Here is a 15,752-nt window from a genome sequence, read left to right as displayed (position 1 = left end):
CTGTCCTGGAAAGCAGTTCCCGAAAGAGTTAAAATGCCTCCTTTTAAACAGTCATAGAGGAGCAGATGGCACATTTACTAACTGAGAAGATGTTGCTCTCACTTAGGTCTAAATTCCTTCCCTCCACCTGGCATACCAGACAGCTGTGGCAGCTCCATCTGCCCACCTTGAATTCATCAGGTTAATGCTCCATTTCCTTAATTGAGGTTAAGCAAACCCAAGTAATCAAAGACAGGTATGGAATGTTCCCTGTCATAATCACACCTCTGGTTCTATGACACCAACAACTATTCCTGCACTCTTAAGCCACACTTTCATATATGAAAAGCTTAGCACAGTGAATGAAGAGATAGGTAAAGATGACAGGCAGGCCCCTTTTTCAAGGATCCGTAGGCTGACTGCAGATGTCATTCTTACTCTTTAGAGTAAACTCCTTAGGAAAGCTCCCACTCACCCTCAAGAACTGTGGCAGGTAACATCCCCCATATTCTACCTGGGAAGTCCCATAGCACCATCACCAGGCGAGGCTTGGAGGAGTTAATGATCTGCCTTGTCAAGCGACAGATCTCGGGACCCTGCTGCCATATGAGGGCCCCTCTGGGGGATAGCTGGCGCTGGGCCTCCAGATCCTTCCATTTGCCCTCTATTTTTTTTATCACGTGCTGCATTGATTTGGGCATTGAGAATACAGTGGAGTATAAGATTGACAAAGTCCTTGGTTTCGTGGCACTTACATTTCAATGGAGAGACAGATAATTAATAGGTATACACACAGATAAATTTGACTGTTCAATCGGTGATAAGAATTCTGAAGAATACCAATAAACATGGTGCTGATAACAAGATAGCAGTGGGGGAGAGTCTCAGAGGGAAGCAAGGTCCAGTGGGCAGCTGGATAACAGGCTCAGTAGGAAAAAAAAAACAGGAGAATCCTATCTGGAGGGCTGTGGATCCCTAAGAAAATGCCGTTCTGGAATGAGACATGGCATCTTTAGTCACCAGACTCTCCCTTAAAGTTGCTGAAATCACGATGATAAGTCATACACACATAGCTGGCTAGTATAAACAAGCCTTGTTCATTTTTCAACTATCCATGGAATAATAAATAAAATTGTATATAGATTAATCCAAAATGAAAAGAAAATTATATAGCAACATTCTCCAACCAAACAAAAAAAGAAAGAAAGAAATGACCTCTTTTTTCTCTCAGAAGAGGTAAGAAACTAGATAAATAAATAGAGACAAAGATCTATTCTCAACAGAGACAAGTTAATGCGTGTGTTAGCTAGGAAGCTGGCTAGAGCATTAATCTCTAAAGGGAGGCTCACATCTCCCTGTAACAGACTGGAAATATGGTGCTATTTAACTCCAGATTCCAGATGTGACTCTGTATATGCTAAAGGTAAATTGCATTCAAACACATGTTTACTCTTGTGTGATGCATGAATAAATGCCTTGGTTTAAATTTCACTATGTTACAGAAAAAACAGTATTTGTTACTTATAATTCCCCACTTCCTTCTACAGAAGGCGGGTCCTAATACCTGGAGGAGTTGCTAAATGCTAACTTATTCTCAGTGTAATTTCCTTTGGAAAAATTTGGAGAAATACTAAATATTGGGTGGGAAATTTTAAGTAGAGAAAGAGCAACGTGTTTGAACAATGAGTTCACTCACATATTTGGGACATACTTTGACCTCCAAAATGACATCAGGCATAGATGATTTTAAGGCTGATTATATGCTACTTAATTTTTTACAGAACATAAAAAAAAAAAAAGATAGAAACTTTTCCAAGGAATTCTGAAGGCTAACAGTTTCCTGAAACCAAAATAAAAGAATAGCAGAACAAGAGTACAGAGCCATCTTGTATAATAATATAGATAACTGGTTCTAAATAAAATAGTAAATTATTTGCATTAAAAGTATGATAAAGCTCAAGCAAGTAGATTTTGTTCTAGGAGTGCAGGAATAATTCAACATTAGGGAATTTATTAATATTATTTCTAACACAGAATTAAGAAGAAAAACCATCTTCTCAACAGATGGTATAAAAATATTTGATAAAATTCAATATTTCTTATTTTTTAAAAATCCTTTAATGAGATAAAAAATGAAGATAACTTTCTTAATAAAAGCTATCATTCTACAGTAAATTTCATATGCTGAAATTGTAAAAGCATTTCTATTAAAGTCAGAACAAACATGATCAGAATCACCAGAATTATTTAACATTGTTCTGAACGACACAGCCAATGCTATAAGACATGTAAAGGAAATAAGAGATATGAATTATTAAAAAAAAAGAAAGAAAGAAAACTTTCTTTGCAGATGACATAATTTTCTACTTAGAAAATCTATATTTGGCCATTTTCTTATACCTAACATAAAAATGAATTATATATGATTACATATCTAAAATTTTAAAATATAATAATTTATGATCTTGGGATAATTTTATAATCTAAGCCATTCAGGAAATTCAAAATTCCTGAAGGAAAATATTGAGAAATTGACCACTTAAATCTTTAAACTTCTATACAGCAAAAGTTAAAAAAAAAAAGTACCTAAAAGTCAGACGAAAATATTTGCAACACAAGTCACAAAGACTTGAAGGCCTTGGTAATTTAATAGATCCAAGAGTAATTTTTTAAATGGGCAATAGATACAGGAAGGCAAGCCATGGAAAAACTAAATCACTCTTCAATTTGGAAAATGACTGAAAGGATTGCAACATTTATTGTTGAGAATGTGAAGACACAATTTTACACACTGTTTTTGAAAATGAAATCGGTGAACCTTTTAAAGAGAAAATCATAGTGTTTATTAAGAATGTTAAAAGTACATATTTTTGACATAGCAATTCTATTCCTAGGAATTTGACAGAAATACGTGACCACTGATACAATCATCTGTGTGCAAATATGTTCACTGAAGCATTGTTTATAGTAGTGAAAAATTGAAATGTTAAAGTAGAATGTTTAAATTAAATATGATTCTTCTACAGGGGTCAGCAAACTATATGAAAGGTCTGATGGTCATTACTTTAGGTTTTGCAAGCCAGATGGTGCCTGTTGTAACTACTCAATTCTGCTATTGTATCTACTCAATTCTGCTATTGTATCATAAAAACAACTACAGACAATACATAAACATATGTGCATGGCTGTGTTCCAATAATACTTTATCTACAAAAACAGGTGGCAGGCAAGATTCAGTCCACAGGCAGTAGTTTAGCGAGTCCTAATCTACACTGTGGAAAGCGAGGCAGCCGTCATAAAAGAGGTAGCTCTCTTTGTACCAAAACGCATATGTGAATGAGAAAATATATATAGCTATGATATATTATAGTATAGATATATATAGTACGATCTCATGTATTAAAAAATAAATAAACAGAAAAAGTTTTGGACCAATAGAGAATAAACTGTTAATAATGGTTACCTAAGTGCAATGAGTCCATGGCATCTAGTGAAATGATACTTTCACTCTTCGCTATGTATAATTCTTGATTTTTTTAAATAATGAATAACTGTAACATTTGAAAATAAATGATGAGAATAAAAAGTTAAGAATCTGTTCCTAAATATTTATCCAAGAGAATTAAGAACGTATGTCCACAAAAAGCTTGTATGGAAATGCTCATATCAGCATTACGTATTTTTTTTAAATGTCCAGAATAGGCAAATTTATAGAGACAGAAAATAGTGATTTTCTTTCAGTAATGGATCATGCATCAAATTTGGTTAGCTTGTAATCTCAACATTTCATCCGCCTTTTTTTTTTTCATTCCACGACATTGACATTGACATTTGAAGAGACTAGGCTAGTTATCTTGTAGCATGTGCAAAAGTCTGGATTTGATGCAGGTTAAACATGTTGATAAAAATGCTACATCAATAAAGTTGTTTAAATCACAGTGCATCACATCTGGTGCCACATATCAATTCATCCTATTATTGAGACAAATATCAATATCAAATTCTATGTAAGTTTGATCCCTTTAATAGGTAGTATCTAATAGATCTCTCTATTGTAAAGGTACCTTTTCTACCTTAGACAGTGCTAAGTAATCTGTAAGGATAGGAGGGAGGCTGGTGGATATTTTAGCCACTGGTTTTAGCGACCACTGATGACCCTATCCTTATGTATATCGATTATCCTTATGTATATCGATTATTACACTGGCAGCTGTAAAATAGTGCTTTTCAAACCTATTACTCTTTTTTTCATTTATTAGCTGGAATCATCCTTTAAAGAAGAATTTTCCCAAGATTCCTTATTTTAAATATCACTATGGACACATTATTTTTATTTAATGTTTCATAATCCATTTTATTAGTAGTATTCTTTTTGATGCTCAAATTAGGAAAAAAGCATGTTTACATGATAATCTATGAAGATAGCTATAAAACAACTATTTTTAATTGCATTATAATGTACATTTATGAAATTCACATAAGTGTCCAGATTGATAAATATTTACATATTGATCATGCTAATGTAACAAGCACCCATATTAAGAAATAGATATTACCAACACCCAGAGATGCTCCCACTTTGTCTCCTTCCAGACACTACTCGCCAAGAGGTATCCTAACCTCTAATATAGATTAGTTTATCTTATTTATATATTTTATATAGGTAGAACCATATAACACGTACTCTTTTGTGTTTGTTTTCGTTTCTCAAAATTATGTTTATGTGATTTTCCTAAATTACTGTATGTAGCGGTAGATCATTTATTCTTGTTGCTGTATAGTAATACATGGTGCGAACATATCACAACTTATTTATTCATTCTACTGTTGATGGTCATTGCGCTAATTATGAGTTTTTGGCTATGAACATTTTAGTATGGATCTTTGATGAACATATACATGCCTTTCTGTTGGATGTATAATTGAGAGTAAAATTGCTAGATCATAGTATGAGCACATATTCAGCTTTAGTAGATACTGTCAACAGAGCAACTATTATTTTAAAAGAAAAATGCCATCTACAACAAAACTAGTGACAAGATATCCCCCATGAACTCCAAAATGAGAACAAACCATTATAAAATACAAATGATTTTAGCTCAAAATTAAATTGAAATAAATGAACCTATTTATGAATCTATTAGGTAAAAAAAACAGAGAGAGAAATTATATCAAAAATAAAAAACAAGTAATTTAACTATTTCCCCACCCCCAGTGTATAAAAGAACTATAAGACATCTTCAACAGTTGTCATTAATCACTGTTGACGGGACTGATATTGATTTTCCTGAAACTGTTATGACTATGCAGTGTGAGACAAACCAAATGATGTTGCTATCATTGAGAAATGGGAATTTAGTCGAGGCTGGAAGAAGATAAAGATGTGGCTCAATGAGGTTAAATAAAAACTCTCTAATCTTTAATTAGAATTGAAAGTTTCGATATAAACTCATAATGCATTTCTTTTTAAAAACTGTATCATGTTATTCTCCCCTGAACAGGCTTATAAAAATGGCCAACTCAGTAGCAATGAGCACCTCTAGTGCCTAAACTATGTTCTTTAAATATCATTTCTCACTTAAAAAAAATCAATGCTTCTTGAAGAAATGGCTTATTCTGAGTCTCGAGCAGGAAATGTTCATGATTAACCAAGAAGAAAGCATTATGCCAGAAAACAAGGAAACTGTCAAAGATTGCTAGAATGATACCAAAAGAACTCAAGGGCCAGTTTAAATGTGTTCCTACTGGCCAAAGACAAAACAGTTTGAATGATAATATGGATATCAGTTCCAATGGATTGAACCACATCAAGTATATTTAAATCCATGAGTTCATGATGATACTAAAAAGCTTATTCATTTTGTTTAGAGAATTCTTAGAAAATACCTCAAGGTAACCATAATCAATGAAGGAATTTTTCTCATTATTGAATGATGCCAGTTTACAATTCCAATTATTTATTTAAGAATAATAAACAAAGACAGGATGACCAAATTAGAACACTATTATTTTACATCCCTTAATGAATGAACTAATCATCATCAATAGTTGCTAACATTACAAAAAGAGAAACAAGCAGACATTATGTTCCTCCTGATGGAAGCACACAGAACCATCTCTGAAGTCATCTTGCCAAAAGAAATTAACCCTTAATCTGATTGATTAACTCTCCAGACTGAATGATCAATTTTCAAGAAATACAGAGGACAAAGAACTGATTACATGTTACACTACATGACATGGACACAATAGACACGTTATTAGAAAACTACATGACAAAGGACTTAGCTTCTTCAACAAAATATAAATAAAAATGCAAAGAAAAAATGGAGGAGAAACACAGTTTTAAAAATACTTAAGAAATCTTGTTTTGGTCCTGCTTCAAACAAACTGCAAATAATAGACACTGACTTGTTATTCAATGCTATTATAAGAATTATTGCTGTTTTAAGGAGTTATAATTATGGTATTGTGATTATGTTTATGGAAGAGAGTCCTTGTCTTTTAGAGACATATCCTGTAATATTTCCATGTAATAAGATTATATCTGGAATTTATTTCAATAAACTAGGGGAGAGATATGTAGTAAAAGTACAGTATGCTCATAAAATGATAACTGTTGAACCTGGGACATGTGTACCTATAGGGGTTTATTATACTGTTCTCCTTTGTAGATGTTTCAAATTCTGTATGATAAGAGTTGTAAAGTAATAAGACTGCATAAAAGAAGTGAGAGTTTGAGTTGGCCCAAATAAATAGGCCCCAGTTTTCATTCTCTATTTCTCTTCTGGGAAAAATAAATCTTATGTTTTTAACTTGGGTCATTGTTCTCTTCCCAAGTCTCTGAATTTCATGAAGGTTCATTTTCTTTATTTCAATGAATCAATTTGTTTTCTCATAAAAAGAACCAATAGCAACATGACAGACTTCTCAGTCTTTTTCCCAAGTCATCCATCCACAGCCTCAGAATCATCAAGTTTATGAAGTATCCTTTTGAGGTTCCCCCACCCTGAACTGGTTCTTTTAATTCAAGACACACATCCATCACTGGTTCATGCATGGACCACTTTCTTTAGTTAGTTATTTCTAATAAGCACCTACAAACCCATCACCCAAAACAAATGACAGGACCTCGAAGATAATCTACTACTAATGTCTCTCCTTCCTCTCCCAACACCTACCCAAAGTAACCATATCCTAAACTCCACACCCATAGCTCCCCTGCTTTTCTTTCATACAGTTTATTTTCATTCATTTTAGCTTTTTTCAACTTAATGAAAAGGAAATCATGCCACGATATGTTGGATCCTTTTTTTTTTTCACCTAATCACACATCACCAAGATCCACACATATTTTGGGGTCACCCTGTAATTTATTTGTTCTGACTATCACATAACAAGTCATTGTATAAATACTCTATTTATTCATCCAGTTTTTGATTGATGGGCATTTGGATTGTTTCTGTGGTTTCACTATGAAGAAAGATAATATGAACCGTCTTGTATATAGCTCTAGTAGTACAAGCTTGAGAGATTCTCTTGGGCATATTCTGAAGAACAAAAATGCTGAATTTTAGGGGATGAGAATGCCTCCCCCTCACTTTCTATCTGAAAAATCTTTCCTGCAGGTATACAGCCTCATGACTGAATCAGGAAGGTGACAATACTATGTTTTTTCATTGGCTCTTTCGTCGAGCTCTTGTTTTTCCAGCCACGTGATAATCTAAAAGATTATTTTCACATTTAATGCTTCAGAGTAATTAAAGAAAAAGTACTAGCCGAATTATTCTGAGCTTGGAGAGCTTCAGACATCTTCAACTGGCACAATTTTTGTGAAGTCAAAGTGAAAGAAATTTGACTGCTATCTGCATTTCTTTTGGGGGTTGTAATCAAGAAAAAAAAATATGACCTTCCTCTCCATATACACAGATATCAAATCTATTCCAACTTTCATTTTAAAACATAATATTGAAATAAATTCATCCTGATTCTTTTTTCTGTTGGTTTATTGCTCCCCCCTGCTTTACTCTTTTAAGAGGAACAAGATTTTGAAATCAGTAACACTTGAGGAGCTACTGATATTTGTAAATCTCTTAAAGATAAACTCGTCTCATATTTTATGACATGAGCAAAACTATTTGAGGAAATTAATAATTTTCTCCCTGACTTAATGAGACATTGAGGAAAGGATATAGGATATTTACCCCCCTTTGCAGAATGCCTATACCATACTCTCACCTTAAGTTAACTATCACCTCTAGAATCAGATGCTGGCTAGATGATGTGGGGGAATTTTTTTCTCTTTATTTTAATCAGGGAAAGAGAACATAAGTACTTGAAAATTCGTAGTATTAACAGACTAATTAGAGTTTCCTAAATGCTATTTTAAATTAGGATAATTTTAAATTATTGGATGTGACAACTATATAAACATAAAATGCTTTAATTAGAGACTTGTTTGTGTGAGAAAAAAAATAATCCACTCAAAGCATCAATCTGTCACTCTGCATTAATTTCCAACAGTCGTGAATTCCCACAGGACCATGGAAATCTTAGCAATAAGTCTACACCCATCATCCTCTATCAGCAATTTAATCCTCACCTGTTTATGGCCAGGTCTCTGCCCTTTAATGAAAACTCAAATTCAAGTTGAATCCTCATTCAAATTCACAGCAACTACTAGTGTTCCTGAATTTGCTTATTGTTATCACTAAGCACAGTCCTTTAGGACCTTCATAAATATCGTGCCATGTTCCTGATGAAATAAAGGTTGTGTGAGCGGCTTAATCTTAAAAGGTGATAAAATAAACAAAAATAAAATCTCACAGTCTCCCTCAAGAATTTGTTAACCTTTCAGAATCTGATGAAAGCTATGAACTCTTTTCTATAGTCACCCAAAACTCCATAATTACAAAAAAAGTTTTCATGCAAATTAAGAAGACTCTTGTAGCTCCTGGTGGCCACACCTATCTGCCCTCCTTGAATCCACACACTCAATATGAAGAACCTCCTTAAAGTTCAGATTCTATATCTCTTTTGAGATAAGATATTTATTAATCAATAAGTATGTTTGGCACCTACTACGTCCCAAACACTAGACACTGGGAGTACAGCAGAGAGCACAGTTCAACCTGGCGCCTGCCCTCACCTTCCTGATTCAGTCATGAGGCTCATAATCTTATAGAGGAAGCAGATATTAACCAAATAACCACTCCGTCAAATGTAGAATAGGAATTTTGTGAGAAATACAAATAGGAGAAAGACTGAGTGCTATGAGAGCTAACAAATAGGGAGCTGACCTATCGAGAAGGTTTTAGAAGACTTCTTTAAGGTTGTGGCAATGAAGCTGAAGACTGAGTTAATAGAAGAAGGAAGAGAAAGAACACGTGAAGGAGTAGGAACAGCAAGATCAAAAGTCTTATAGTAAGAGAGAAGATTATATTTAAGAGGCCCAGAGTAGGTAGAAAGAGTGAGGCATAAGCTGGGGCCGAAGGGATTGGCAAGGATAAATTATAAGTGTCTTTATAGCAACATTTTAAGATTTTCTTTTTTTTTTTGAAGCAATGGGAAGTCATTAAACAATTTTAAGCTGGGAGGTAGGCAACATAATCAGATTTGAATTCTGATATGTTCATCTTAAAGATAAACTCTTCTCATATTTTATGACATGAGCAAAACTCATGCCATGTGGAGAACAGATCACCAGCGGGCCACAGCGGGTGCTGAAAGATGAGTTTAGAGGTCATAGGAGTAAGAATAATAACTAGACAGGGGCGGTGACTGAGGAGGTGAGCATGCTTGGATTCAAAAACTGTTTAGATGAGTTGATGAACAGGACACTGTGAAAGACTAGCTTTTCCATCATGTGCCATTACATTGAACAGTGCCTGTCACATAGTAGGTGCTCAACAAATATCTGTAGCATGAATGAATAAATAAATGAACGACGTGACAATAATGGATAAACAAAAATATAAATAGGTCAAAGATTCTTATATAATTGTAATTGCTGAAAAAATGTGGGTACAGAAGTTGTTCAGGGGGAGATAGGTAAGTAAAAACATAATGTGGTAAAGAAGAATTTGAGTTTGTTTGACCTTGAATGGAGGGAAGGGGTGCTGAAGCTTCCAGTTTGACCTGTGCAGGTTCTACAAAATGAAAACGAGTAAGTCAATTACCAGAAGTGGAAGGCTGATAGAGGAACAAGAAGAGAGATTCACTTTTGCTTAATATCAACATTCCGTAAACATGTCATTTCCTTAGGATGTGGCAAAATGATAATGATTTGGGAGGAAAATTTGCTGGAATATAATTCCAGCTTTAATAAGCTATGCACTCCTCAACTGTCCCCAAATCACTCAATTTGGTGAGTTCTTCTTTCATTTTAAACATCAGAAGAGCAGGTTGTTGGGTGGAAATGTCCACATGAGATATTTTAGAAAACTAACTATTGGTGGAAGAATAAGACTCTGGAATTTCATGTCTCTGACACAGCCACTGGAGTCTAATCCAGAAGATTCTAAATAAATCACTGTGGAAACTGGTCTTTTATAAACTCAAATCATTCACCCTGATTCCACTGCATGCGCATAGAAACTGCATGCATATGATGAAACAGGACAAGATCTGTGTTTCTTTCCCAACCTGACCATACATAAAAATCCCCATAAGATCCCATCTATTTCATGAGAATGCAAATGAATGCATAGATAGGGAGATTCGTTCTCACTTCAAGACTCTGGATGCATTAAACAACTTGGATCTTATTACCTTTGACTTTTGCTTGTAAATGAAAAGTTAAATTAATCGCGATTTATTTTGAAACTGCCTTGCAAATTTTTAGAAATATATGGATTATATGGGAGCTTCATTCCCCCAATACAGCTTTCAGTTTGAAGCTTTTGTTTAATGAAGATTAAAGACAGTTCCTTCAATAAAACTAAAGGTACTAAAAGGCCTCTGAATTTTTCATAAGCGGAAACATAATAGTGGAATTGGAGACTTAGCATTCACTGAACATTTTAACAGAGAGGTGGTATCTCTTGTATCAGGATGAGAAATGAAGTGCAAGCGGTTTTTCACTCATCATTATCTATGCTATGATTCCCTAACATTTCTGTGGATAGATGCCACTTTAATTTCCCCAAATGTCTTATGATTATGAGGTAACCATGACTTGGGAACTGTGTGGCTGGAGAAGGAATACAGAAATTAAAATCTATCCATAAATATGAATGCAAGGCATTAGTCTTTGAATAGATCAGGAAAAGGAAAGACACTGTTGATTTTTCTGCCATCCTCTATAACCACTAATAGTTTGACTAAAGCAATTGACTTAAAATTGCACCAAATAAAACTTTGATGTCCATTGACTTACCAGGTGGAGATTTCCTAAGCTAACTTCTTTGTTATCTGTTTGAGCAGCAGCTTGGCTTTCAGGTAGGTTGGGAACACCCAGTCACTCTTTGTGGTGACAACTCATAGCAAATAGGAAATATAATGCAAACTCTTAGCACCCAGATGGTACCCTTTGCAACCACTTCTCCCATCTTTAGAAATGGCTTGGCCCTCTAAGGTGGTCCAATACTGCTTATTGCAAATGCTTAGTATATTCCTTAGTGCATTCACCACAGAGATAGGTGTCTAACTCCAAATATGTGGTGAATGCTGTCTCAAAAATGGGTGCCAATAAATAGCTCTATTTAGACAAAGTGAAGATTAAGACTTCTTTACCATTCTTATATACTCGACTCTTAATTTTCACATTAATAAAGGAATTAAGGGAATGAATAGTACAAAATAAAGGATAATACAAAAGTAATTTATATTTGGCTTTGGTATTTATGATGTGATTTTAACAGTGAGCAAATTAACTTTCTAATTATGACTTGGCTTTTCATAATGAGTTTGTATTCTCAACTGGCTTGTGCTGAAAGCCAGCTAGCTAGTGGTGTGCCAGAATCCAGGAGAAATTTGACCTGAAATTTACAATTTTCTGCAAATGACTCATTCATATATTATCAAAAGTTGATTTGTTCTGCTATTTGGGAAAGGTCTCTCTCACTCCAATAGTCTCTGGTGAACAATGGTGAAATGTAAATTGCATAGATAGAATCAGAAACAGTATCAGACATAACACACTTCCAGACAAAAGTCTTACTAGAGATAGTCATTTCAATAGGAAGACATCTAACAGTACACCTCCAAAATGTGTAAAGCAAAGAAGACCTCAGAACTAAAAGTAGAAATAGACAAATCTTCAGTCATAACCGGAGAATTTAACATACTTTGATCAGTAACAGAGACTAAGCAGAAAGCAGACCTCTAAGGATATTAAAGACTTCAACAACCTATAAAACAACTAAACCTAATTAATTATGAAGACCACATTCGACAATAGTGGAATACACATTTCTTTTGTGTTTCTATGGAACATCTCCCCAAGTATGAATTCTAGATCCCATCCTAACATGTAACCTTAAGTAAGCTGCTTTGCTTTCATAAGCTTTGGTTTGCTCTATTATGAAATGGAAAAAAGTAATACTCATTACAAAGAATCGCTGGAAAGATTAACTGAGAAATATAAACTAAAATGCAACGTTAAATTGAAAGGTGCCATACAGATGTTAGTTACCAATGCAATAAAGGGTCAAGAACGTCTAAATAGAAAAGCTTAAAAACACAACTGGTTGACAGTGCAACAGGAAATTTTTTTCAATGCTGACATTTGCGTAGTACCACACTGTTTAACTTACAGTATTTCTTGGAAGTAGTTGGGGAACGGAACTATTGATGGAAATAATGGCCTATTTTACCAATACTGTTTTCCCCACCTCCATTTGCATTGATGAAACTATCAGTTAACAGATGAGGTTAATTATCATTTTCATTTTCGCCATTTCACATCGAATTAGCTACCACCATTTGTAGATTCGAGCACAGAAAGGCGAATAGCCTTTACACCATAGGTTCTTACATTTTAGAATCTACAAAAGACAATATTCTCATGATCTAAATCCAGTTAGCTTGGACGATGAATATGAAAAAATATTTCTTGAGATTTTTCTTTATTTAAATCTTTACTAAGCAAATAGTTACTAGCAAACAGTGTATCTGTATTTCTAACCAATTTTATACAGGGAAGCATTATGAGGGTAGAATGAGGTAATAATAAGAAACAGAACTGTGAATCCTATAATACTCTATTCAAAATACAAGGGATCATTATTATTTATTCAGCCGAATTATTGAGAATCTATGTTATCATCCCTTCTGTTCGACACGCAAACATTCCCATACACACATACACAAATGGTGTGCGGAGAGGGAATATGCAAAGTCAAAAATGTGCAGACATGACAGTGGAATTGAGAGCGGGGGAGATGACATCAAGAAGCCCTGGAAGTGAACGTTGTAGACAAGTTGCTAAAATTATTCGACTCATTCTATTTGGCCTAAAAACCAAAAATACAAAAGTCATTTGACTACATGAAGCAGCCAAACTTGACAAAAGCAAACATACGGTCTATGAGACATTGAAAAAGAATAATTGGAAGGGTAGCAGCTAAAGAAATAGAAAGTGGCAAAAACGAGGGCTAGGGGTTTATTTGGTGTGTGTGGGCCCTTCACAGGTCCAGTGCAGTGGTGGTATCATAATAAGTCCTCAAAAAATACCTGTGTATTTGTATTGCAATCAAAACTTGGTCAGAGTCAATATGCTCTCCCCAAGCAATCAATGTTCTAGTAAAGTTAGGAGAATTTTTTTCACTCACAGTATGTAAAGTTATTGCCAAAAATATAATGTTAAAATAAATTCTACTTTGATCATTTATAAAATATGTGACAGACTTGAGGAAGGCTCTGAAGTGTATTTAACACATATTTAGGAGGACTCTGATAATCTTTCTAAGCCTCTGCAAGCTTCAGTCAAAATATATCTAACCTCAGTTCTCACCCAATGAACTGTATTTGTAGTAGGAGTTTTTAAAAACAGAAAATATAAATTGTAGTATCTGATTTATATGTTCAAACATAATTATGACACTTAACATCTTTCTAATGCTTTATAATTTATAAATTGCTTTCTATTATAATTTCCCATCTTTCATTATGTTTTTACTTCCTAGTTTTACACAGCAGTAGACCAGAAAATGCCTGATTATCCTTAAAACACATAAAAAACTGAGGCTAAGTGATTAAATGAGGCCATTCTTCTCAAAATTTCATGACTAAAACATCTCTAAGTATCAAAGGAAGATGAAACTTCACAGTCTGAGAATATAACCCAAAGCAGTCTAGCAAAGTAATAATTACCCTTTAAGTCTCCTGTTTTATCTTTACATTTTTTCCAATTTCTAGATCTGAGTAGGGTATAGCAGGTAGAAGCAGGCCCTCTGAAAAACTAGTTAAAAAAAAAACAGATAAAATCAGGGCATCCCTCCCACTGCAAAAATTATATTGTCACAGATATTGGATATCTATTGAAGCAAAGAGGATTAAAGAATTTTATATGACAAAGGATAGAGTCTTTCTTAGATGAGCTGATATTGATGGCTATTTTCTACCTTGGGGACATTTGCTGAGATTAAGTATTGATTGCAAATTAGGCTTGCTTTAGAAGAGTCTCTTGGAAAGAAAGAATGAAAAATAATTTTTTACAACACCGCATAGGCCAGCACGTTGAATTGGAATCTATGAAACATTGGAGACCATGTTTCAGTTTTTCCAATGAGAAATTTGCTGAGTCTTGGGGTTCTGTGGGAGGCAGAAGGCTGGGACAAAAAGGCAAAGTATAATCATCCTCAATACCTAGTATTTAAGAGACAAAAACCTGCTGTAAGGAGAAACCTACAACAAACATTCAACTGGTCTTGTCTTTGGAACCAAAGGAAAACAGAGTATAACTAAAGCTTCCAAACAGCCTTAATGCAGACATGACTGGATTAAACTTATCCACCCATCACTCTCTCTGGGGAAAAATAAAATCAGTTTTGGCATTTATTCTTCTTTTATATACAATGTCATGCACATAATGAAAAAAAGCATGAGAAGGGAAAAGGTAAGGAATATGACTGATAGTCAAGAGAAAAAAATAAACATTAAAAGTAGACCCCCAGGTGATACACATCAGAGTTACTTAAAGAATTTAAAATAAATATTAGAAATATGTTGATGAAAACAGAAAAGATGAGCAAAATTAATGAAAAGACAATTTCGGCAGATAATTGGAATCTATAAATAAGAATCAAATACACATTCTAGAACTGAGGAATACAATACATAAAATTTTTAAATGTTAACAATAGATTTGACAAAGGAAAAAAAACAGGATTCGTGACTCAAACAAGTGAATAGAAAAATATTCAAATTGAAGCACAGATGGAAAAAAAGGAAAAGATAGAACAGAGAGTAAAAGACATGCAAAACACAGTCAGATGATGTGACATATACATAATTGGAGTTCCAGAAAGAGGGGAGAAAGAAAATGAGACTAAAGTAATGTATAGAGAGATGATGGCTGAAATTTTTTCTGAAACTGGTGTAAATTTTCAAACCAACAGATTTCAGATGTGCCAGGAACTCTAAGTGAGATAAATATAAAAAAAAGAAAAAACACATAGGTACATCATAGTACAATTGAAGATTATCAAAATAAATTTCAAAGCACTCAGAGAAAAAAAAAAAAACAATGTAATAAATACACTCAAATAACAAAGTAATTTTGCAACTGACTTCTCAACAGAAACATGAAAACAAGAAGACAATGAAATAAT

This window comes from Pteropus vampyrus, unplaced genomic scaffold (assembly GCF_000151845.1).
Source record: "Pteropus vampyrus isolate Shadow unplaced genomic scaffold, Pvam_2.0 Scaffold3, whole genome shotgun sequence".
Taxonomy (NCBI): domain Eukaryota; kingdom Metazoa; phylum Chordata; class Mammalia; order Chiroptera; family Pteropodidae; genus Pteropus; species Pteropus vampyrus.
The sequence above is the reverse complement of the archived record's forward strand: the minus strand, read 5'-3'. Positions refer to the sequence as shown.